Raw genomic sequence first — 25668 nt, 5'->3', positions numbered from 1 at the left:
TTAAAACAGATTGCTGGGCCCTATGTCCAGAATTTCTCATCTTTAGTCTGTAGAAATTTCTGAGATACTGTCTTTCCAACAAATTCCCTCACCTCCCACCCAAGCCTCCTGCCCCATTACCAACCTTAGGCTATATATTTTATAGAACTGTAGTGCTTAAAGCTGTGCCTCAGTCAAGATCTCTCCTGAGAATGACATGCTAACATGGGAAAACCACTGTGCTAATCTATCTATAGGTTGGCAAACTTAATTCTGCAACAGACCAGATAGTAAATATTGCAGACTTTGGAACACATCCTGTTGCAGCTACTCAATCCACTCTTATAGCAGAAAAGCAGCCATAAAAAAATACATGCATGCACAGGCACAGCTGTGTCTGAATAAAATTTTATTTACAAAAGCAGAAGCAGGCTAAATTTGAACCTTAGTTTTCAATCCCTGACCTAATTCAACAACAGCCTGTATCTTTCTTAACTCACAAGCCATCTGTATCCAAATAGGAACCAGGAATTATGTGCCCAACTTTAAACCATGTTCTTGTGAGTGATATGTAAGTAAAAGTCTTCAAGAGATTAGTTTAGCATAGTATAGTCTTGAAACAATTTGAAAAAATCTACATACCTAAACTGGGATACATTTCATGATTTAGATGATTCTTGGAGGGCGAGTAGAAGCTAAGCAAGAGTGCAGAATAAATGTTCTAGAAAGGCAAAGAAACAAGAGAAATGTTATGGAGAGGATACAGGGTATTTTTCCGAAGAATAGTGAGGATATCCATGAAATGGAAATGATTATGAAACAATGTGTTGCATCACAAACACCATTTACTAATATTTGTTGTGCATACTCTATACATTAGCCCAGTGACAGGTCTTGGGAATACATGCTAACTAAGGCAGTAGTCCTTGCCTTAGGAGGCTCAGTGGTCAATCAAGATGTTAAAGTATCCCAAATTTATATACAGATATTTGGCTTGATATATTTAGTTTATGATGGGTTCCAATAGCTCTAAATTGAAAATGAAGTTTATGTGATGGACAGAGGGAATTCTTATTAGTTCTTGATCAGAAGAATGGCTTGAAGAAAATTATTTTAGGAAAAGCCCATTATCTTCCTCTATAAACTAATAAAATGATAACTGTGTCAAAACAATTGTTATTAATCCCAAAGGAATTTTGCTAATTTGCAAATAAGCATGCATTGGATTGGGTTGGGTTTTTGTCTCAAATTTATGTGTTGAAAAGTTTCTATCAAGCAATCAACATTAAAGATATTTTTCAAAGTGAACCATTTTGCCCAAGGATATACCAATTAAATGACTCTGTATATGAAAAAGCAAATACAGAAGTAAACTCTCCATAGCCAAGTGGGGTTTTCTTTTTTGAGAGTTTATTGTTAAAATATTAGATGAAGGAACTACATGGAGTATATAAAATAGAAGAAATACCTAGTGAAAGCTACTGGTGGATGTTGGTATGATATTCTAGTCAGATAATTGATTTCTTTTGTGTTTCATTATACTTTGTGTAATATTTGAAAGGTCCACAGGAACTAATTTAGGAAAATTTCTGTGAGAACTTGAATCATGCCTTGAATAATGCATTTCAATAACAAGAAACTAGAGTTCATTTCATTTAGCAAATAGAATGTTTAATATGAAGTTAGAAGAAGCAAGGATTGGTTAAAATCATTATGTTAGACAAGATGACATATGAATCTTCAGCTATCTAACCCAATCTGTGCAGCTTGATGTTTAATCAAATGCAAGGATGCAGATGGCAGCATGCCATTTTTCTCCAGTTAGATGCCAAGAGAAAGATAAGAAGGAAAGTCCCATATGACTTAGCGTTTCTTGTGATTTGTAGTTGGGATACGTCAGTCTCTTTGTGAACATGCCTATTCCCTTTTTGTTATAGCTCTTTCTTCATTTTCAATGTTGTGGGAGTACAGTAGCCCACATTCGTATTAACTTTATAATTGATTTTTTACACACACTTGAATAGAATCATGAAGCACTGAAAAGGTGACAACTGAGTAGTGACCTTAAGTCTGCCCCATTTCATAGTTCCTTTGTTGTCTACAAAGGAAATATTCCTAAGTATTTTGAATTTTGTATATGTGCTTGTGTGTCTATAGTGATGATACAATATTAATTTTTGAAATAGTTTTCTTTAATATATTCACTTTTTGGGATATTATAACAAAAATGCCAGAGCCTGAGTGGCTTAAACATACAGAAATTCCTCATAGTCTAAGAACAAGATGCCAGCTGATTTGGTTCCTGCTGAGGGCTGGCTTACAGATTTGGTTGCTGCTGTGTCTTCACATGGCCAAGCTCAAACTCAAGCTTCCTGGCCCCTTTTATAGAGCACAAATCTCATCATGAACACTCCAGGTCTCATCTAAATTCAGTTGCCTCCAGTGAATGCATGCCTACCTGCCATAGCATTGGAGGTGTTAAGGCTTCTACATATGCATTTTGGGAGAATGTAAGCATCAATCAATGACATTTTAGCATAAATTAGTCTAGAAAGCTTATTTTAATTCATGTATTAGCTACGTTAGGGTCCTCTTATCAAAAGAGTCTGATATATTGAGAAAAGAAAGAATTGAGGGATACTTCTGAGTTAGTGAGTCTACAGGGTATACCTTAAACATTTTTTTTTTCTGAAAGCAGGAGTCTAAAATTTGAAGTATTATTTTACTTTCATTGACAACTTTTGACACATTATTATTTTTTATAATGCAAAACTTAAGTAAGATGGGAGATTTTGAAATGAGGTAGAAGGAAAATTAAGAAAGCAAAGAGAAAGTAAACTAAACTAACATAAGGGCGAGAATTTCTTTTTCCTAGTCAGAAGTTTATACATTACTGCAAGTTGACTTGATAGAATAAAACAGTATCAGTTTATATGACATAGGCAATTTTAAAATATAAAAATACTTTATAGCTTTTAAATGTCTCAAAGCAAATACAAAAATGTAAAAATAAAGAGGGTGAAGTAAAAAATAAGCAGCTTTATAGCTGGTGGTATTATTACCTACCATCACAGCCCATTAATATGAAATGTAGAATAGTGAATCTTGGCATCAGTAGATACAAAATAAAAAGAATCAGTGTCTTAAAATACAATGTAATGATATCAGTCATTTATTAAGTATCTAGGACTTGTTGGGCAACATGCTGGGCACATCACCTATAATGTCTCCAATTCTCATAGTAGTTCTGCAAGTTACCTATTTTGTTGCCAATTGTAAGGGTAATAATTGGGATTTTAAAGTGTTACTGAGTTAACAACAGTCACATATATGTTCTGTAGTAGATTCAGGCTTTCAGTCCTAGATGTACTCTTTCTTATGCATATCTCTTATATTGGTTAGCCCTCTTCCCAAAAGGATAAAAAGTTGCTTAATTCTGGTTATGCCTCTTCTGCTTTATCTTCTGTTTAGTAAGAATGCCATTTATGCTTGCTAAATTAATATTCAAAGTAAAAATTTAAAAGTGAAATCAAGAGATAAAAATGTGTATTTGTGCATATACCCTGGAATAGGTATATATTTGTCCTTGAGATATAGTGTGCATATATTTGTCCTTGAGATATAGTGTGTGCTCTTAAAAATCTATTTATATATTCTTGACTTCAATAACCGATGAATTTCCATATGCTTATATTATAAAGAAACTGAGAAAATAACACTAAAAAGCATCTGATGAAGGATAAAATGCAGATGCCAACTGAAAAATGATGTGATAGAGTTACCAATTTAAATTTATTACCTCTGGTTTTTGATTTATGAACAGGAAATGAGATTTGATTATTAAGCACCTGGATGAAGAGCTTGGGTTCAGATTGCCAGTCTCCTGTAATCTACAAAGACCTTCCAGTTGTACTACGATCATTCAATTGAAGTAAGACCTAATTACTTTAATCAGAATTTAAGATTTTGTTCTTGAATCAACATTAAATAGGTGATTTGGTTTATTTCTATGGTTTGCAAATAGCTGTTAATTTTGAAATAAGAAGCATAATGCAGGCCTTGTTCTTTGGCAATATTTTATGTATTAGAATATCTATTCCTTTTTTTGCTTAATGGACTTGAGCTCATTTTGTTTGGATAATATTATATACATATATGTTTTAATTTCTGTGTTGCTTTTGAAATTGGCACAATCTCTTTGACTTATGTTTATTAATTCTTTTAACACAACTGTAAATCTTATAGTAACCAAAGAAATAATCTCATTTTTAAAGTTTAAGTTGGCCCACTGATTTAAATTAAAAATGACAACAATAATGCAGTTTGTGGCACAATGCAATATGGCCATACATTAATTTTTATATATAAATTTGCCTATTTTTAGAGCATTTTCTGTAAATGGTCACACATAGACTGTGAACTTCCATTTAGGTATTAGAGTTTAGACATACCCTAAAGAAAGTCTATAGTTCTTCATAGAAAACCCGAGCTTGGGTGATGATACTAGTGTGTGATTGAAATGCTTTTTTCTGTAGAATGCTAGCTGTCATCAGGGTTCAAATGCTGATTCAGGCTTCCTATACACTGCTTTCCAAGGTATGGATAATGTAAAGGCCCAATAATTAAGGCACAGATTCCAAGAGGTAGGGAATACAAGCAGACTCAGCCTGGACACCAACATCATTTAGGAAACCTGTAACCTTTCTAAATATCCCTTCCCAGCCAAATTTAAGAGGTTAGTATAGATCAGGGAACAGGGTCAAATTCATGTGCCTTGAAGTGTCAGGCAAATAATGCAAATTTATATAGTGATCAGGGTATAGAGGCAGTGCCTCTTTTAAAGTCAGTTGGATTCAAGTATTTTAAAGTGGACAAAGAAATAAATTTATGAAGAAACAGAAAAGGGATGGAGGCAATAGGAGGGTTGTATTTGGTCACTGAATGGAATAAATTCTAAGGTCATTTCCACCTCAATATATGGCCATGAAATTTTGTTATTGAATAAAACACTATCTTGTGTAGCATCTGTTAAGCTCTATTTGTGTTCTCATTTTGTAATTATATGTACATAACTGAAATGAAAATAAATAGTTTCAGAGTTTAATTTCTCTGAATTTTATAGTAGAAATAGAGGAAAAAGTGTTTTTTTCCCACACTAAAATCTCATATTTACATGTTTATTCAGTTTAATATTTTTATGAGGGTTTTTTTTTTTTATTTTTTGACCTGGAATGAGAACTTTGAATCCAGTACCATATCTAAGAATAAAATCTAGCCTGCAGATTACCGGTGGGCAACCTCTTTCTTAATTGCTATTTTCACCAAAAAATTATGTGGAACACCTGAAGTACCAAACCACTAGTTGGGAACTAGTTTTATGATTTTAAAGAAGAATTTAGGAATTATAGGTTTTCAAAATTAGTATGTTAACAAATACTTAATGAAAATGGTAATAATAATTAATATTTTAATAAAAATGGTACTTCAGGTAAAAATAAATGAAATTTGTGGTTTAATTATGTTTCCTAGCACAGTTTCCTAGCTTTATCAGTTATTACTCTTCTGTTTTTTCCTTTTATAGCAATGGCATATATTTGTTCCTTTTTATCAATTTTACTGCCTTTAAAACCTATGTGTTAGCTGAGAATTAATACATTTTATCAGATGCTTATGGCAGTTAGGCAAGAGGCCTAGTATAAGATGGGAAGTAGGCCAAGTCAATATATGTTTGAGTTCTTGTCTATTTTCTTTGATGCAGTTTAAATCAGAATGTAAGTATACAAGAAAATTGAACCAGACTGTAGGGATTCACAATGTATCCTAATGATAAATAGAAAATTGAAAGAAACAGTTATGTTTATACCTTCAGTTTAGCTCTTCTATCACGCTCTTCTTTTTTAATAACTTTATTACTCATATAGATTTTCATTTAATGATCATTTGCATTGTTAATGAATTCAGATAACTTCAAGTATGAACCATTTTGAGAATGAACATAAATATGGTGCATGCTGCATCTCTCAGGTGTTTCTCTTCATTCAGTGGTGGAAACTGTTACTGCCTTGTGATATATGAACATAATGTCAATGTTTCAAGAAGCTTATGTATTAGATGTTATAGTCCAGTTAGGTTGTAAGGAGTATTTGCAGTGCTCAAACTGATTAAAACTGTTTAGACCTCTTCCTTTGTTAATTCACAGCACCCTGTATTAGCAAAAAGTATCAGCTCTTTTTTAAATACCCAGAATGTCCTCTGAACTCTCCAAACATTGTGGGAAATCATAACCATGAAAGTGGAAATGTTAGCAGTTAGGGTAAAGCTATATAAGGAGATTTTAATAGTGGTGTCACATTTTATCCTATGAAGTTGTTTTTTTTTTTAATTTTTTTTAAATTTTTTTTTATTTTTTTTTAAACTTTTATTTAATGAATATAAATTTCCAAAGTACGACTTATGGATTACAATGGCTTCCCCCCCATACCGTCCTTCCCACCCACAACCCTCCCCTTTCCCACTCCCTCTCCCCTTCCATTCACATCAAGATTCATTTTCGATTATCTTAATATACAGAAGATCAGCTTAGTATACCTTAAGTAAGGATTTCAACAGTTTGCTCCCACACAGAAACATAAAGTGAAAAATAATAGATGATTTTTTTTTAAATGATGATGGAATCAGAGCAGACCTATTGTCATGTTTAATCCCAGTGAGAGTCAAGTTGGGAATTGATAATTTCTTTTTTTTTTTTTTTTTTTTTAACAGAGGATCAGTTTAGTATACATTAAGTAAGGATTTCAACAGTTTGCACCCCCATAGAAACACAAAGTGAAATATATTGTTTGAGTACTCGTTATAGCATTAAATCTCAATGTACAGCACATTAAGGATAGAGATCCTACACGAGGAGTAAGTGCACAGTGACTCCTGTTGTTGACTTTACCAATTGACACTCCTGTCTATGGCATCAGTAATCTCCCTATGCTCCAGTCATGAGTTTCCAAGGCTATGGAAGCCCTCTGAGTTCTCCAACTCTTATCTTGTTTAGACAAGGTCATAGTCAAAGTGGAGGTTCTCTCCTCCCTTCAGAGAAAGGTACCTCCTTCTTTGAAGACCTGTTCTTTCCACTGGGATCTCACTCGCAGAGATCTTTTGCCAGAGTGTCTTGGCTTTCCATGCCTGAAATACTCTCATGAGCTTTTCAGCCAGCTCCGAATGCCTTTAGGGCTGATTCTGAGGCCAGAGTGCTATTTAGGACATCTGCCATTCTATGAGTCTGCTGAGTATCTCACTTCCCATGTTGGATCACTCTCCCCTTTATTTACTCCATTGGTTAGCATTAGCAGGTACTAGACTTGTCTATGTGCTCCCTTTGACTCCCAGTCCCTCCACCATGACCAACTGTGAACTGAAACTGATCACCTGGAACAGTGAGATGGTATTGGTACATGCCACCTCGATGGGATTGAATTGGAATCCCCTGGTATGCTTCCAACTCCACCACTTGGGGCAAGTCAGCCTGAGCATGTCCCAAATTATACATCTCTTCCCTCTCCCGTTCCCACTCCCATGTTCAACAGGGATCACATTTCAGTTAATTTTCAACACTTAAGAATAACTGTGCATCAATTACAGAACTAAACCAGTCATATTAAGTAGAACAGATAAAAAAACTACTAAGAGGGATAATGTATTAAGTTGTTCATTAACAATCAGGGCTATGCTGATCAAGCCACTGTTTCCCATAGTGTCCACCTCACTCCAACAGGTTTCCCTCTTGGTGTTCAGTCAGTCGTCACCGATCAGGGAGAACATATGGTATTTGTCCCTTTGGGACTGGCTTATTTCACTCAGCATGATGTGTTCCAGATTCCTCCATTTTGTTGCAAATGACTGGATTTCGTTGTTTCTTACTGCGGTATAGTATTCTAAAGAGTACATATCCCATAATTTCTTTATCCAGTCTATCGTTGATGGGCATTTAGGTTGGTTCCAGGTCTTAGCTATTGTGAATTGAGCTGCAATAAACATTAGGGTGCAGACCTCTTTTTTGTTTGCCAATTTAAATTCCTTTGGGTAAATTCCAAGGAGTGGGATGGCTGGGTCGAACGGTAGGGTTATCTTCAGGTTTCTGAGGAATCTCCAGACTGATTTCCATAGTGGCTTGACCAGTTTGCATTCCCACCAACAGTGGGTTAGTGTCCCTTTCTCCCCACATCCTCTCCAGCATCTGTTGTTGGTAGATTTCTGCATGTGAGCCATTCTAACTGGGGTGAGGTGAAACCTCATTGTGGTTTTGATTTGCATTTCCCTGATTGCTAATGACCTTGAACATTTTTTCATGTGCCTGTTGGCCATTTGGATTTGCTCTTTTGAAAAATGTCTATTGAGGTCCTTGGCCCATCTCTTAAGTGGGTTGTTGGTTTTGTTTTTGTGGAGTTTCTTGATCTCTTTGTAGATTCTGGTTATTAACCCTTTATCTGTTGCATAGTTTGCAAATATTTTTTCCCATTCTGTCGGTTGTCTCTTCACTCTCCTGACTGTTTCTTTTGCAGTACAGAAACTTCTCAATTTGATGCAATCCCAATAGTTGATTTTGGCTTTGACTGCCTGTGCCTCCTGGGTCTTTTCCAGAAATTCTTTGCCTGTGCCAATATCTTGAAGGGTTTCTCCAATGTTCTCTAGTAACTTGATGGTGTCAGGTCTTAGATTTAGGTCTTTAATCCATGTTGAGTGGATTTTTGTGTAAGGTGTAAGGTAGGGGTCTTGCTTCATGATTCTGCATGTGGAAATCCAATTTTCCCAGCACCATTTATTGAATAGACTGTCCTTGCTCCAGGAATTAGTTTTAGATCCTTGATCAAATATAAGTTGGCTGTAGATGTTTGGGTTGATTTCTGGTGTTTCAATTCTGTTCCATTGGTCTATCCATCTGTTTCTGTACCAATACCATGCTGTTTTGATTACAACTGCCCTGTAGTATGTCCTGAAATCTGGTATTGTGATGCCTCCGGCTTTGTTTTTGTTGTACAAGATTGCTTTAGCTATTCGAGGTCTCTTGTGCCTCCATATGAATTTCAGCACCATTTTTTCCAGATCTGAGAAGAATGTCTTTGGTATCTTGATTAGGATTGCATTGAATCTGTAAATTGCTTTTGGGAGAATGGACATTTTGATGATATTGATTCTTCCAATCCATGAGCATGGAAGATTTTTCCATTTCTTGGTATCCTCTTCTATTTCTTTCTTTAAGGTTTTGTAATTTTCATCGTAGAGATCTTTAACGTCTTTGGTTAAGTTTATTCCAAGGTATTTGATTGTTTTTGTAGCTATTGTGAAAGGGAGTTTTAAAAAGAATTTGTAAAAAAAAAAAGAATTTGTAAAAATTTTTAAAAACTACTAGTAGTTTCTTGTCTCTACTACTTATCAGTGTTTCTGAAACTAAGACCCCTCAGATGTGAATTCCTTTTGTGCTAGGAAAGATGTTCAGATATCTACTTAACAAAGTTCACCCTTCACATTTGACAGTTATTAGTCATGGCTTTCAAATGAAGTGCTTAATTAAATCCAAAGTGCCATTGGTTTTAATAACCCAGAAAGCATGAGTATGAGTTAAATTTAAAAAAAAAAAAAATAAAGACACTGTTTAAGACTACTGTAGCTCTTGTGTGAATATTGCAATTGTTTGAAAAATTTATAAAATATTCTTATTATCAAAATCCAATTTAAGGTTTAATGAGGCAGGAAAGTTGAGATGTTCACAAAGAAGCCAGAATAATAACAGTAAAAATTTAGCCACAGTTTAGTGCAATCTAACCAAAATTTTATGGTCAATTAGATTAGATTGTGTTAAACAGTGGCACACTACAAAAGTAATTAGGGATCACATATTAATGAATGACTGGATGCTGAGGCTAGTTAAAGGCATTTTTTGCTTAGATGTGACACTTTTTCTAGTCTCGTTTGACTCTGGTAGATAGAGTTATCTCAACTTTTATTTTTCTTGGGAAGATTCTTCATAAACTGCTTAGTAAATGTAATTTGTCCTTAAATTTGCTCTTTACTCTTTTATTTTTCTTAAGCAGCAGTCTTTGCTTAGGATACAACACCAATAGAAAAATAAAATAACGTAAAATAAATTTGAAAAGCAGGGCAGTTTAGTAATATAAGCACAACAATTCAATTGGAAAATAAAATCTGGCATTCTTACACAGTCCTTTGACACTCAGGACCTGTGGATTTCTGACCCAATGCCTGTAAAGAGTCTTGCTGATATTCTAATTCCTATCCATAGGAGAAAAATAAGGAAGCAAACCAATAATAAATCTTGATTGTTGTTTACAGCCCTTGTGTCTATAGTGTTTTTTTCTTCTTACGGTTTCTTACCATTTGTAAAATTCTTAGTGGAAGTTTAAGCTTATAATTATAAAATAAACTGAAAGTGTGTCATTGTAAAAATGCAAACAAAGAATAAGAAAAGAAGGAGGAAGGAGGGTAGTGGTATGGGCAGGAGGGAGTATAGGGTAGGAAGTATGACTATGCTCTTAAATGTATATGACATATTTGAAATTTGTTCACCTTATATAAACAAAAAAATTGAAAAAAACTTGAAGTATTTTTTATAATCTGTCCTTAAAATGACCACATCCCATTGCAATTTCATCTAAATTATATTTTTCTAGTTAATCTACTCATTTTGAGATGTTTTGTTAGGAGACACACACTTTTTTGTTTACAATGCATATTGATATCTCACTGAAAAAATTTTCATTTAAACTGTATCATGCAATTTACTAATGTAAAAGCAAATGTTATTTAAATAAATACTTATAATTTATTGTGCTATATCTAGTAGAAATAGTAACTTTATTTCTAAAAACCTATCCTTGATTCTGAAATTATATTAAATCAGTTTTTAAGAGTGTTGTACTCCTCTAAGAAGTCAAACTTGCAATAGTTTCTTTTCTAATGAAATAAAAGAACAGCATGCATGTAGTGAATAGCAAATTAACCAGTAAGAGCTAAGCAATATATAAAAGGAGAGTAACCTAAGTCATTAACTTTGAGCTGTCTCTTGTCCAACTTCATAAATTTTATGAGGCTGTTATATGTATACTTCTTAATATAAATTTGAAACCAACTTTTAACCATATTAGTCAACTTTTAACCGTATTAATCCATTTGGAAGCAATTTGTTTAGTACTTAATGCTGAAAACTATCTTTACACAAGTGGTTTCCATTTCCTTATATAACTGGCATGAATCTGTAGCATTTCCTTGCAAATCTGACATATGAGCTCTTGTTAACTTACTCGGTATGAATTCTTTTGTGTGCATGAACAGCCTTCTTCTCTTTGGTACATCTTTTTATATTTTTACCTAAGAGAACTATTTCTAAAATTGATTATTTCAAGTCAAATATTCACCTTTGAATAAATCATCATTGTACTGCTGCAAAACTCATTTTCCTATTTCTTTTCTCCTTTCAAATAACATATTTGTACCACATATCACATGTTAATTTTTTTAAAAAAAATACAAGTCTTTGCAAAAAGTAAAAGTAAAATAAGAAAGGAAGGAAGGAGCAGAGGAGGAAGTAGAGTGTAAGTATGATTATGTTCTTGAAATTATATATATGAAATACATGAAGTTTGTTCCTTTTATATAAATAAAAATTGAAAAAATTGATATAAGAATTATTCAAAGTTAATATTTAAATATTTATGATGAGTTTATTATGTTACAATATATATTGGGTAGTGGGGGAACAAAAATAAATATGGTACAATATTTTTCCTCAAGCTATTCTGCTTAGTGAGCTTACAACTAATTGCAATATAGCATGACATAATGATAAAGTGAGAATGTAAAATGTAACTCAAAGGTTATAATTGTGTAAAACTCTGTTTCTTATATAGATCCAGGTCAGTGTTGGGCTTCAGATCCAAATACCTGAGTGGTCAATATTTTAGAGCACCAACTTGTTAGATCAGTTGTTTGTCAACCAGTTCTTTTGCTTTTATAAATTTATCATATTGACTATTGCTGTATAAAATAACTATCATTAAAAAAGCCTCCAGGTCTGGTGCCGTGGCTCAATAGGCTAATACTCCACCTGTGGCACCAGCACCCTGGATTCTAGTCCCGGTCGGGGCGCCGGATTCTGTCCTGGTTGCTCCTCTTCCAGTCCAGCTCTCTGCTGTGGCCCAGGAAGGCAGTGGAGGATGGGCCAAGTGCTTGGGCCCTGCACCCACATGGGAGACTGGGAGAAGCACCTGGCTCCTGGCTTCGGATCAGCTCAGTGTGCCTGCCTCAGTGTGTAGGCCGCAGCGCCCACTGGGGAGTGAACCAATGGAAAAGGAAGACCTTTCTGTCTGTCTCTCTCTCTCACTGTCCACTCTGCCTGTCAAAAAATAAAAAATAAAATAAAATAAAAAGCCCCCAGAGCATATTGTATGTAATTATATGTCCAAACTCTCCTTATTTCAGGGAATATGGTTTTAAAGCAGAGAGGTAATTGAACTTGTAAAATTAAAATTGGATCCCAAATAAAAGTACAGTTTTAATAATGAAACTGAAAAAGTCTTAATATGGTTACCTTTTTATAAGTAACAATTTTTGGAGTGTGTGAGTCTGCCGAAAATTTCACATCAACCAACTTTAGTACTTTCAGGTCATTAATTTTTTTTTTTTTTTTTTAGATTTCTGTACTCAAAGTTCATTGAACTGGTTTGAGAAACAACATGTAGTGCCTATATTATTTTAGTCTTTCTTCTTTAACATAGTTAATGTAAAGTAATCCTGTACAGTAAGAATTGATTCTACAATGCCATATCCAGGATTCTAAAATCAATGGATGCACGTCTCTTACATAATATTGTATACCAGTATTTGTATAGGACCTATGCACAACTTCTTTTAAATTATCTTTACTTATAATACCCAGTACAATGTAAATAATATATAACTGGTTATCATTCTGTCTTATTTTGGGAATAATGGCAAGAAAAAAGTCTTAATAGGTATTTATATTTATACTCATATATATAAATATTTACATGTATATTTCATATAGATAAAATATATATTTATATATAGTATTTATCTTTATATATTATATATTATATCATCATCTAGATTTTATATAAAGAGTGTTGTACTCCTCTCAGAAGTCAAACTTGTGATAGTTTCTTTCCTAATGAAATAAAAGAACAGCATGCATGTAGTGAAATAGCAAGTCAACTAGTAAGAGCTATGCAATATGTAAAAGGAGAGTAATCCTAAGTCGTTAACTTTGACTTGTCTCTTGTCCAACTACAATAATAAATAATATAACACAATAAAATAAATAATATAGGCACTACCATGTTGTTTCTCAAACCAGTTCAATAAACTTTGAGTACAGCAACATTTAGATTTACATATAAATATATATATCTTTATAAAATATATAGATAAATACTATATATATATTTCTTTTCTGAGTATTTTTGATCCATGTTTGAATCTTTAGATGCAGAACCTATGGCTATGGGAGACAACTATATTCCCAAATTAAGGTAGAATATTGTTCTAGTCCAATACTTTGAAAACGCATTTATGATTGGCTAGCATTTTAACACCTTTTCCATAGCCAGTTACAATGATAGTATCCTATAGACCCCTGTCTTAAAGAGGGCATATTTTTTCAATACTATGAAGTTAAAAATCTCTTGAAGTACCTTTACACATTTAAAGGAAACTAAAAAATAAATAGCAACTTTCGTGATGAAATCCTCAATATTACAAGTATGCAGATCATACCACCCTTTAATAGTGGAGTATATAAGTATAGAAGGCATTTAGCAGGACATATCTTTGCATTTTTTAGCCAGAATTTTATAGACTGACAAGGAGTTGTCAAAACTTATATAGACATTGTCTGCCAAATATTCAGATTTGATGAATGTGGTAGGCAGAGCAGTGTCCTCATAGACATTCAAGTCCTGATTCCTGGAACCTGTGAATCTGTTTTTTTATACTACAAAAGGGAAATTAAAGGAGCAGATGGAATTAAGGTTGCTAAACAGTTTACTATGAACTCGAGAGAATACCCTGGGCTAAAGGCAATCCCAAGACCTTTAAATGTAGAACATGGAGTCAGAAGATTGACTATCAGAATGTTGTGATATATGAGATCCGGCTGGTAATCTTCTGCTTGGTCCTCCAGAAATGAATTCAGCCTATCTGGTATCTCGATTTTTAACCCTGACACCTTGGTTTTAATCCAGTAAAATACATTATAGAATTCTGATCTCCAAAACTGTTTGAGAGTAAATTTATATTGTTTTAAACACTGTGTTTGTATTAGTTTGCAACAGAATTTAATTTAGACAGAATGTCAGCATTTTTCGTTTTACACTTTCTGTGTTTTTGTAAAATACTTATTAAAATCTAGAAGATGACCCGGGTCATCAAAGAAGGAGGTACCTTTCTCTGAAGAGAGGAGAGAACTTCCACTTTGACCATGGCCTTGTCTAAATATGATCAGAGTCGGTGAACTCAGGGGGCTTCCATAGCCTTGGCAGCTCATGACAAGAGCCTAGGGTGATTATTGAGGCCATAAACAAGAGTGTCAATTTGTTAAGTCAACAACAGGAGTCACTGTGCACTTACTCCCCATGTAGGATCTTTGTCCTTAGTGTGCTGTACATTGAGATTTAATGCTATAACTAGTACTCAAACAGTATTTTTCACTTTATGTTTCTGTGTGGGAGTAAACTGTTGAAATCTTTACTTAATGTATGCAAACTGATCTTCTGTATATAAAGAGAATCGAAAATGAATCTAGATATGAATGGAAGGGGAGAGGGAGTGGGAAAGGGGAGGGTTGCGGGTGGGAGGGACATTATGGGGGGGAAGCCATTATAATCCATAAGCTGTACTTTGGAAATTTATATTCATTAAATAAAAGTTAAAAAAAAAAAGAAAAAAATCTAGAAGATGATTTGAAGGTTGTTTTCAAATTAAATGCTCAACAACCAAAGGAAACAGTTTTTCATTGTTGCAGTGATTTGACATATCATTTAATGTACTGTAAATATGTGATTGTAAATATGCTGTGAATAAATTGGATCTACAATGTAATGGACCAACACATCTATTTTCAAAATTTCCCCTTCAGTTTAGACCTTGTCTAAATAAGATCAAAGTCTGCAAACTCAAAGGACTTATATAGCATTGGCAACTCATGACTAGAGCCTAGGGAGATTTCTGACGCCATAAACAAGAGTGTCAAATTGTTAAGTCAACAACAGGAGTCACTGTGTACTTACTCCTCATGTGGGATCTCTGTCCTTAATGTGTTGACCAATGTGAATTAATGCTATAGCTAGTACTGAAACAGTATTTTACACTTTATGTTCTGTGTGGGTGCAAACTGATGAAATCTTTACTTAATATATACTAAATGCATCTTCCGTATATAAAGATAATTGAAAATGAATCTTGATGTGAATGGAATGCGAGAGGGAGCGGGAGATGGGAGGGATGTGAGTGGGAGGGAAGTTATGGGAGGGAAAAAGCCATTGTAATCCATAAGCTGTACTTTAGAAATTTATATTTACTAAATAAAAGTTTAAAAAAAATAAAAAGCAATATTTTATTTATTTTAAAAGCAGTGATAGAAACAAAGAAAGAGACAAAGAGAGAGAAAAAGAGACAGACAGAGATCTTGTATCCATGCTCCTCAGATTCCCTCAACAGTCTGTGCTGGGCCAGGCTGAGCCAAGCGAAAGCCATCATCTACCACATGGGTAGCAGAGACCCAAATAGTAAAGGCATCACCTGCTTTCTCACATGGTGTGCATTAACTAGAAGCTGGAATTAGGAAGAGCTGGGAAATACAACCAGTACTCCAAAATGGGATGTGTGCATTCTAAGCAGTGTCTAAACTGCTATTCCAAATGCCTACCCCTGATTCATATTCTTAACCATTGAATTATGATGTCATGAGTGTGGGTATACTGAACTCCTCCATTAGGTCAGAAATGTGGTCGAATTAAGATCCAGCAAAGTTTCATTATCCCCTTATAATCATGATATTACCAATATATTATTTAATAAAAAATTTTTGAACTGTCTCTTTTATTCAGATCCCAAACATATACAGGTCTGCGTTTTGAATAATGTGACATATTACCAAAGAATTTAAGAGAGTGAGGGACATACAGCTGCTTATAAGAAATGGGATATATTTCTGTTTCTGATGAGTATTAGGAATTTTTCCTTGTAGTACTAATTGTATAGAACCACAAGTTGAATTAAAACCACAAATTTTAATCAAATTTTAAGATGTTTACCTGACATATAATAGATTTTCTAAGCAGAATAACTGCTCTGCCTTCTTTTTCTTTTAACATCTGTAATTTCACTTGCTAACCATGTTACCAAATATTAATCTGAATAGCTAGCTCTTTGTTATCACAGTTTCTCAGTGGTAACTTTGTTCATTGGTCTATTGTGTAAGCAGAGGTTCTGAACCCATAGCCTGCTGTGCTTATTGATCTACTTTTTAATAATTCCATATCGGGCAGTCACATGACTCATGAAGAGTCTGTGAGAGAAGCACACACATTATGATCAGCAGGAGATTGAAGTAGCCATGCACTTAGAGACTTTGCTAAGAATTTTAGCCTTGTCTGTGTTCCATAGGATGATTGTGAAGTACCACAGTGAGACTTTTAAACAAATCAAAATTACAGCTTTCTTGCTCTAAAATATAAATGTTTCTTTAAGGAATCATTTTGGTGTTTGCCTCAGGTTGTTTTCCCTTTTAGTGTACTAGGATGAGAAATTTTCTAAATCCAAATTAGCTGATTAGCCAAGCAGTATTCAGTAATGCTTGGTCTTTGCTCTCAATTGTGTTTTTTCCATTTCATGCCTCTGCTGAGTATCTGGACTTCTGCTATATATTCTAGGCCAGGAGGCATTCAGCGATTCTGATGTCATCTCTGCTCCATCTGCTGGAATAATGATTTTTACTACGTACACTATTTTGTAAAATCACTATTTTTATAATGGCTTTGATAAAAAGTTTCTCTGAAGTCTGATGCCAAAGAGCATTAAAGATATTTAGTTAAATTGAGAAACTCAGAGCAGAATTAAGATGAAACTATTAAATTAATCATATCCAATTGTGCCGAGATATATGCAGCCTGCACTGTATTCTGTCATGAAGAGGTAGAGACCTGCTTTGCACTGAGGCAGAAGCATGGTGCGTGAGGGTGGAGACATAGGTGAATATCTAAGTAAAGCTGGCACACAGTGCAGATCTTCAGTATTTGATTTGCACTGATTCATGATTGTGCAGCAAGCAAGCTATTCCATCTCATATATGCCCTGACCTATCAAGTCTCCTTGTCTTCGCACATGTTCTTCTTTATTTTTACAGCCCCTTTTTCAACAGTGCTTACTTGGAAAAATCACTCCATTTTTCAAGATTCCAGACAGCTGCTTTTATGTGTTTCCTTACACCTGTAGGCAGAATAAAGAGCTCTCTTCTCTGTGATCCCATAACACCTCCAAGTCTATTTCTTTTTTATCATTTGTCACAAAATAATTATCTATACTGTATACACTGTTCTAAAGAAAACTCTCAACTCTTGAATGCAACAGAATTTTGTGGTTAATATTGTTTTAGTTGGTACTTTGGATCAACAAACTGCCTTTTCTAAGGGGAGAAGTCCCTATATTTGAAATCACTTGACTTGAAAACTGCTTGTATTGAAGTACTCTAACCCAGAGAATTAAGGCAAAACATCTACATAAAAAAATAGGTAAGGAGCTGTCTCTGTGGCTTAGTGGGGAAAGCTACCACCTGCAGTGCTGGCATCCCATATGGATGCCTGTTCGTTCGAGTCCTGGCTGCTCCACTTCCGATCCAGCTCTCTGCTCTAGCCTGGGAAAGCAGTAGAAGATTTCCCAAGTCCTTGGGCCCCTGCGCCCACGTGGAAGGCCTGGAAGAAGCTCCTGACTCCTGACTTTGGATTGGTGCAGCTCTGGCCTTTGTGGCCATATGGGGAGTGAACCAGCGGATGGAAGACTTCACTCTCTCTCTGCCTCTGCCTTTGTAATTCTCTGCCTTTCAAATAAAATAAATAAATATTTAAAAAATAGGTGAAAGATTTGGGATGGTTTGTGGCAGTGATAAACAAGTATAGAGATGAACAAGATTTGTGCATAATTGGCTGGAGTGGGGTTTAAGATGAAGGATGTATTCTGGTTAGATGCTCAGCCAGAAACCACAACTAGACTGATGAAAGAACAGTTTGGAAGTAGGAAACCATCATGTATGGGATGTTCAATTTCTTCTCTGACTTTTCTATAAAATATCCAATTTAAAACAAAATATTCTACAATATAAACTATGGTTCATTTGTGCTGGAGTATATTTTGAAAAACAAAAGTAATTCTGTGGTTTCTCTTAAGGTTGTGCTGGGATGGAAACAGAGATAACATATCTGGTGATAGCCAGGCATCTGTTTTACAGTGACAACCTCAGGATGAGTTGAATACCTGGGCCACAGTAGTACTCAGTGAGTGAATTTATAAAGTAATGAATGATGGAATCTTAGCAAAAGGCAAGAAGACTCAGTAAGATGGTTGACTTTATCTTTTTTTTTCTCCTTGAAGTTGAAGTCTTTAAAATCAACAGGGGAACTTGAGAGCTTTTTGGAGGTTCTAGCAGGGGAAAGTGCAGCTACTCCTATACCCTTGACTACAGACTAGTTCTCTTCTAGTGAGGATGAGGCGAAATGCACATGGGGCAGTGATGGAGAAAGGGGCCACCTGCTAGCTAGCCAGATCAGCTGAATCAACGCTGGCAATCAGTGAGATGACAGGGAGAGGAGGGAGGAAAGAAGGGAGGAGAGAAAGTATCATTCTATTCTTAGAATTGTGTCTATGAGCTACATTGAATCTGTTCTCTTTGTATTAATATTGCATTAACATGAGAATTGTGTAATAGTAATTATCATAATAGTAATTATCATGAGTATCTAGTATATTAATATATTCTTTAAAAAGATAAAAATAAATAAAATTAACAAGAGAAGGGGAAGGCTCATAAAAGCCTGGAGAGTTACTACTGTCCTTTGTAGCTTCTGCAGAGGACTATGTGTGCTGTGTACCAATCCCTTGCTCCAAGCCCCTTAATTGCTCTCAGCAAGTACCAGAAGGAGCCTGTCTTGGTAATTTCAAGTGCTCAAATAAAGCAATAATCTTTTCTTTTTATTTTGATGAACCCCAAGCCTACCCTTGGTGTATTTTATTGTTTTAAGGAGGCAGCATGATATATGAAAGACAAAAGAGGTCATGTGCTTGGAACTCTGTCCAGCATTCGCTCATCTTCATTAATTACCTCCGGAGTAATCAATGTAATAACAACACATAAAACTAACATAGAATCAGGAACATAGTAGAGGCTCAATTATCTTTGTCTCCTCCCGTATCTGTCATTGCATCCTTGGAACAAGAAGTCATCAGCAGTATTCCAAAGGTGGAATGTCGATAGTGCAGGGGCTACATAGCTAGCAGTAATGTGTCAGAGTTGTGTCGTGCACACAGGATGAGTGTTTGTAAAGGGTAAGCATCAGGTTTGGAAGACAAACATGTCTCTCTTTCTTTCTTTTTCTTTTGGAGTAGCCTTTGGCCTTGTAACTACCAGCAATGAAGCAGAAAGAAGCCCATCTACAGAAACAGAGTTTCATGTTTTCCTAGCGCCTACTTAAATCAGAGAGGATTCTATATTGTCAGTTGGCCTAATGGTCTTACCATGTGGATGAATGCTCAATCTGTCAAGGAGGGGGTTACCATTTATTTTCATTTTGATCACACAAAAGCAGTTATGTTTTCATACTGCTGCATCATTTATTTCACAAAAAGAAATTTAAACATTTTGTGTGATATTAGTTACTTGGTTCCTACTGGCCTTATCAAGACTGTATTATTTGACTGTAAAATGCTGCTAACCGTAATTCATGACAGGTTTGAAAAGAATATGTATGTGCAAACAATTATGCCAGTATACATTCTATCTAGTTATGATTCAAATTATTTCATCCATATATTTTTTTCTTTATTTAGTAGAAAGCATAAGATTTCTTTCTCCAGAAATTTAAAATTAACTGGAAAATCTGTTTTATGATACCATAATTATTTTTGCATTTTGGCAGCTAGGATTAGTCTACTATTTGCATGATTTTACAATGGTTGTACTCAGCACCATGTTGTTGATTTGTAGTCAAACAGTTTATCTGGACTGACTCAGATGTTTGAAGTGGATTTGTTTTTAGATAGAAAAAAAGATCATGTTTCCTTTTCACAGTTTACATGTAAGATCCAGATGCAAATATGTTTGCCTATGCAAATTCTTCCCATGCTTGTCAAGAGTTGTAATTCTCATTTCCCACAAACATTAATTGGAACACAATATACTGCCATATTAGTTGAAAAAATGCAGTTATATACATGTCTGTATTTCCTACTAAGTTAGCTTTTGAAAAAGATGTATACAAAAAAGGTATAATTTGGAATTATTTGTATATGTTCATAGCTTGAAGTTTCACTACAGATGAATTTCAATTACAATACATTTTTAGCAGGGTAAGAATTTGGTATAGTGGTTAAGATGGGGGTGGGACACCAACATCTTGTTTCAGAGTGCCAGGGTTCAAGTCCTGGCTCTGTTTCCAATTCCAGCATACTGCCTATGTGCACCTTGGGAAGCATCAGGTGATAAATAGTTGGCCAACCATACGAAAGAATAAATTGCCTTCCACACTCCTAGCTTCAATCTGACCCAGCCCTGGCTTTTACAGGCATATGAAGAGTGACCCAACAGTGGAAGATTTGTGTCTGTCTCTCTTTATTTCTCTCTTTTTCTGTCTTTGCCTTTCAAATAAACAAAATAAATAAAATTTTATTAAAAACTTGCCTTCAGTGAATAATCTTTTAGTAGAAGTTTAGAAGTAATGGCAGTCCAAATCTACCAATATTTTTATTATTTTATGTTATGAAATATAGTAATAACTTTTAATTCACTAATGTTATATGTTCTGCAGAACATTTTGCATCCATTTTATTTAAACTTACTAATTCCATATAAAGTATATAATGAAATTAATACTTTTCTTTTTATCATGTAAAGCAGCCTGATTCTCTAAAGCATGAAACAGTAGGGAATAGCAGAAGAGCTGCAGTTAGTAACCACAATCTCTGATGTCTGCCCTATATTGCCATGTTGGCAAGGCTTTTGCATGTAGCACACTACCAATCATTTCTCCTTATTTGCAAATCAGCCTTCTCACAAGGAGCTGGGATTGTGATTTTGTAGGGAAGTATAAAAAGTCAGTTGAATTTTCAAACCTAAATGCCTAAGATCACCTAATTTCAAATGCATTGGCTGGATTCTATCATGCAGAGAAATTATTCATTCATTCAATAGGATACTATGGTCAATACAGATAAGTGACCCTCAGGGTTAGTGGGATGCTTTGATTTATTTTTAGATTTATTTGTTGTGGAAGATTTAATTACACATTTGTGATACAATCATTTAGGACAGGCAGTGAGGATTTGTCAGAAAGGCAGACTCAGTTTTACATGTGGATAGGCACTGGCCAGCATCTCTCCTTGTTGCTGTTTTGTGCACGGATGAACGTTGTGATGCTGCCATTTGTGATGGCTTACTGCCTGTGACTTGGAGTTGGTAATGTTATGAATATCAACATTCATTCCTGATTGAAAAGAAATTTCCCTTTGACATAGTCAAAGTGTACATTTGTATTTTGAATTCAGTTCAATTGCCTTTTTTTCTATTCTATTTTGCTTTTTGTTGTTTTTTGTTCTTTGTTGTTGTTCTAGTATAGTAACTGGGTAGTAATTAGGATAGGGAGGTTGGGAGTCCAAATAAAAGAAATTGTTTCTTTTCTGGGCAAATACTTTATGTGTTCTCATAATTCCTAATGATCTCAGTACAACTGATACAGCACCCAAGGATTCTTCATGGACTCTTTACACATGACTTTCTCTTTCCAATCTCAGATCCTAAATCCTTTCCATAGTAGTACACACTGCTAGTGTGAAACTATCACCTAGTCTCACAGTCATATTGTTCTAAGTCCTTTCTACTATGAAAGAAAATAAATTTTTCAATGAATCATCTGTAACAGATACCATTTTCAAGTGTGTAGCAATATAAACATTATAATGACAATCCAATTTGATTATCTGATTAAAATTTGTTTCTGGAACTCCTGTTTTTGGATTGACTTTTTAAAAATGTTCGATTTTTTTTTTCAGTTTGATGACTGTTGTAAAAGCAACATATCTGTAAGTTTTAATAGTAAGTGCAAAATAGTAAATTCTTTTAAATAATCCTGATTATGAAATAAAATATATTTTTAATGTCTTGATGTAGGAAAATGACAATAAAGAAGCATTGTTTATAAGATTCTAGAAGCAAGTTTTAGAAGCATCTGTTGCTTAGATTAACATGTTGTTCTTTACAAGTAAATAATGAATTTTATATTTTAGAAAGTTTCACATCTCTAAATTTCAATTCCCTGCCTTCCAAATCCATAATTACATTGTGTATTTCTTTAAAGCCCTAAAATGTTTTTTCTATATTTTAATGAAAGTAAACAGTTTAGTTGTGGGGAAATCATCTTAGTATATGTGTATTTTCTAAATTTTTTGAGACTTCCTCATATATATATGTATATATGTTGAAAAGTTTAAATGACATGAGGGTCCCTTAAAACATGAAATACCTCTGACATTTAAAAGACTTCTGACATTTAGCATGTAGTAATTAAAAAATAAATCTATAGTGATATTGAAAAGGGAAAACTACTGGCACATATTTTTGCAAGAAGAGAATCTTGAATTCAGTGTGTTGTGAAAAAAATATCCACATGCATTTTTTCCCTTTCCTTTTTTGGGAAGTTGGTAGATCAAGGAGAGGTTTGTAATTGGGAAGAAAACGAGTCATAGAGTTAAAAAAAAATTAAACTTGCTATGCAGCCATTTGAAATGAATGCCATATTTAAAAAAAGAGAGTCAAATCTCTCCTTTTATATTTGTCCAGTATTTAAATGCTGAGGGAGATCATTGTTGTGTGGATTTAGTAATACTGGCAGGTTACAGGGTCAATTTTCATTCATTCAAATCTTGAAATGATTGTAATTTTATGGATCGATTATTTCTACTTGACTTTGTTGGCAGGATGAACTGGTGATGTTCAACTTCAGCTTTTGGGGTCTGTAAAATATGAAATTTTGTCTTTCTTCTTTTATAAATATTTGGAATGTGCTTAAGAAGTGCACAGTTTGAAGATATTTTGCAGTCTTTACATTACTGCAGACAGCATATCACATGTAATAATTTATACTCTCTTCATTTATGGTTTATAAACATGGCATGATATGATGTCAATTCAGTTTGTCTTTCTGAACTTTGGAGCCAGATTTCTAAAGCTTGGCATGACAAGTACACTTGAAATAAACATCACTTAAATGTGCAAATGGGATAATTGCTCACACAGCTACCTACCAATTAGTCACTTCTTGATGCAATTAGCTGGATGTACAGCTAATCTGGGGTAAAGAAAAATAAGTCAATTTAAATTGAGGACATCCTAAAATATGACTTAGTGGTTAGTTTCACTTAGGATATTGAATCCTCATCTTTGGATAAAACATTGATACAACTTTAGGTACTAAGAGCAGCACATAAATATAGATTCATTTGCTTTCTTTTCATTATTTGGGTCATCTTGGCTTAGAACGTGGAAAGCATAATTGCTGTAAGGAAATAAGGGTCATTTTTATGCTGCTTCTTAAGTCATACAAACCTTTAAACCTTAAATTTCCTTATTTGTGAAATGAAGGCTTTCAGGATAATTGTTAAGAATTAAATAGCAAGTCAAATAAAGACTAAAACAGTCATATTCATAGATCTGTCTACTGCCCTGTTTTCATGGAGTGTCATAGACTCCACTAAGTAATTCAGATGCATTAGTATCGTTGTTGTCCTCTCAATCCCTTAAAAAGATGCTAACTTGTTCCCATTTTACAGATTAGGAAGTGGAAGTTTAGAGCTAACCTCATTTGCCCAAGATCACACAAGGGTAAAAGTCAGATTCTAGTTTAAGTTTGGCAAACTCAAGGGCTCAGCTATCTTAAAATATACCATTGCTATTATGCCATTTAAAACAACACTTGCTATTGAACTGTTAATTCAGTTAAATTAGCACCTTTCCCTCTCCCTGGACTGGGATTAAGTCCTACTTGATGGATCACATACTTCAGGGTTTTAATATCTTGCCCTGGGGGAAATTTTGCGGTATCAGATCCTGGCATACAGAAACATATTTCAAAAATTTTATTTATGGGTATTGTCCATTAGATACCAAGTTATAACTTTAATATTTGTAATAACAGTGCCATTTTTGAAAAAAAATTAATTCCATGACATTGAAAAGAAAGCCATTAAGACTTTTTAATAAAGCTACTTCCATAATAATTGAGATGTAATTATTATGTATAATTTACAATATAATGTGTATCATCTGCAATGTAATATTTGAAGCCTCTTGTTGTAGGAGGGATGTTCCAAAAAATAACTAAATAAAATAGATATCGTCACAATTTCAAGGAACATTAAGCAATAAGCAGCTACCTTGTTCCTACTTGTTTAAGGATACCACATTTTTATTCTGTTATGAACTTACCAAAATATTAGGTTGACCTTATTTTATTAAATTAAATTTCAGCAAAGATTTCATAAAAATATTTATGAATTTAAATTTTCAATTCTATTCAGAGGCCTATATGAGTATAATAATTAATGCAATGAAATCTTAGGATTTTATGCACGGAAGCAGATTATTGAGAGAAAGATTGAAGTAGCATTTATCATAAACTCATTTTTTGACTGCTGCAGCAGAAGTTCAGTGAATTTGCAATGTATCTAGTGTTAATGGGGTAGAAAATGAAAAATGCCCATAAAAATGGTCAAGATGATGAAAATTGTAGGGTGAAAATAATTTGAAATTGGATTTTTAAAGGTCTATGCATCCGTTCTCTTGTTTTCTTTTCTAGTTGGTAACTCCCCTCCCTGCGGGGAAGGAAAAAAAAAAAAACGCACAATTTCAGACAGTTTTAGAGTCATCACATTTTAGAGATGATGGACAACTGAAGTTCAGTGATCAGCCACCCCTCAATGTATCTTAAATGAGGAAACTGATGCTGAGGGAGGGGAAATAAATAATAGAGGTTTTAAATGAGAAGAGAACTTGAAAGCTTTCTATTTATTAATTAATTAATTAATTTATTTAAAAGCAGCATGACACAGAGAAAGGGAGAGACAGAAGAGAAAGAGGTCTTCCATCTGCTGGTTCATTCCCCAAATGGACACAATGGTCAGGGCTGGTACAGACCAAAGTCAGGAGCCAGAAGCTAGGAACTCCATCCGGGTCACCAACATGGGTGACAGAGGCCTAAACACTTGGCCCATCTTTTGCTACTTTCCCAAAAACATTAGGAGGGAGCCAGACTGGAAGTGGAGCTTCCAGGATGCACTGATATAGGCACTCTGATATGGTATACCGGGGTTTCATTCCAGCTTAACCAACTGCACCACAACCCTAAC

The 25668-nt window shown here is 34.3% G+C and overlaps 1 protein-coding gene across 4 annotated transcripts in view; it reads left to right on the top strand.

The window, feature by feature from the left end:
* Positions 1–25668, top strand: part of NAALADL2 (N-acetylated alpha-linked acidic dipeptidase like 2) — a 1439631-nt gene that overhangs the window by 312366 nt on the left and 1101597 nt on the right. For all 4 annotated transcript variants that reach the window (XM_070072494.2, XM_070072500.2, XM_089330911.1 and 1 more), the window contains one exon: positions 3803–3910. The gene's annotated coding sequence lies outside the window, so the exon portion shown is untranslated. The remainder of the gene's footprint in view (positions 1–3802; positions 3911–25668) is intronic.

This window comes from Oryctolagus cuniculus, chromosome 4 (assembly GCF_051225735.1).
Source record: "Oryctolagus cuniculus isolate XC-2025 breed Fujian yellow rabbit chromosome 4, ASM5122573v1, whole genome shotgun sequence".
NCBI lineage: Eukaryota > Metazoa > Chordata > Mammalia > Lagomorpha > Leporidae > Oryctolagus > Oryctolagus cuniculus.
This window is presented reverse-complemented; position numbering and strand designations above follow the sequence as displayed.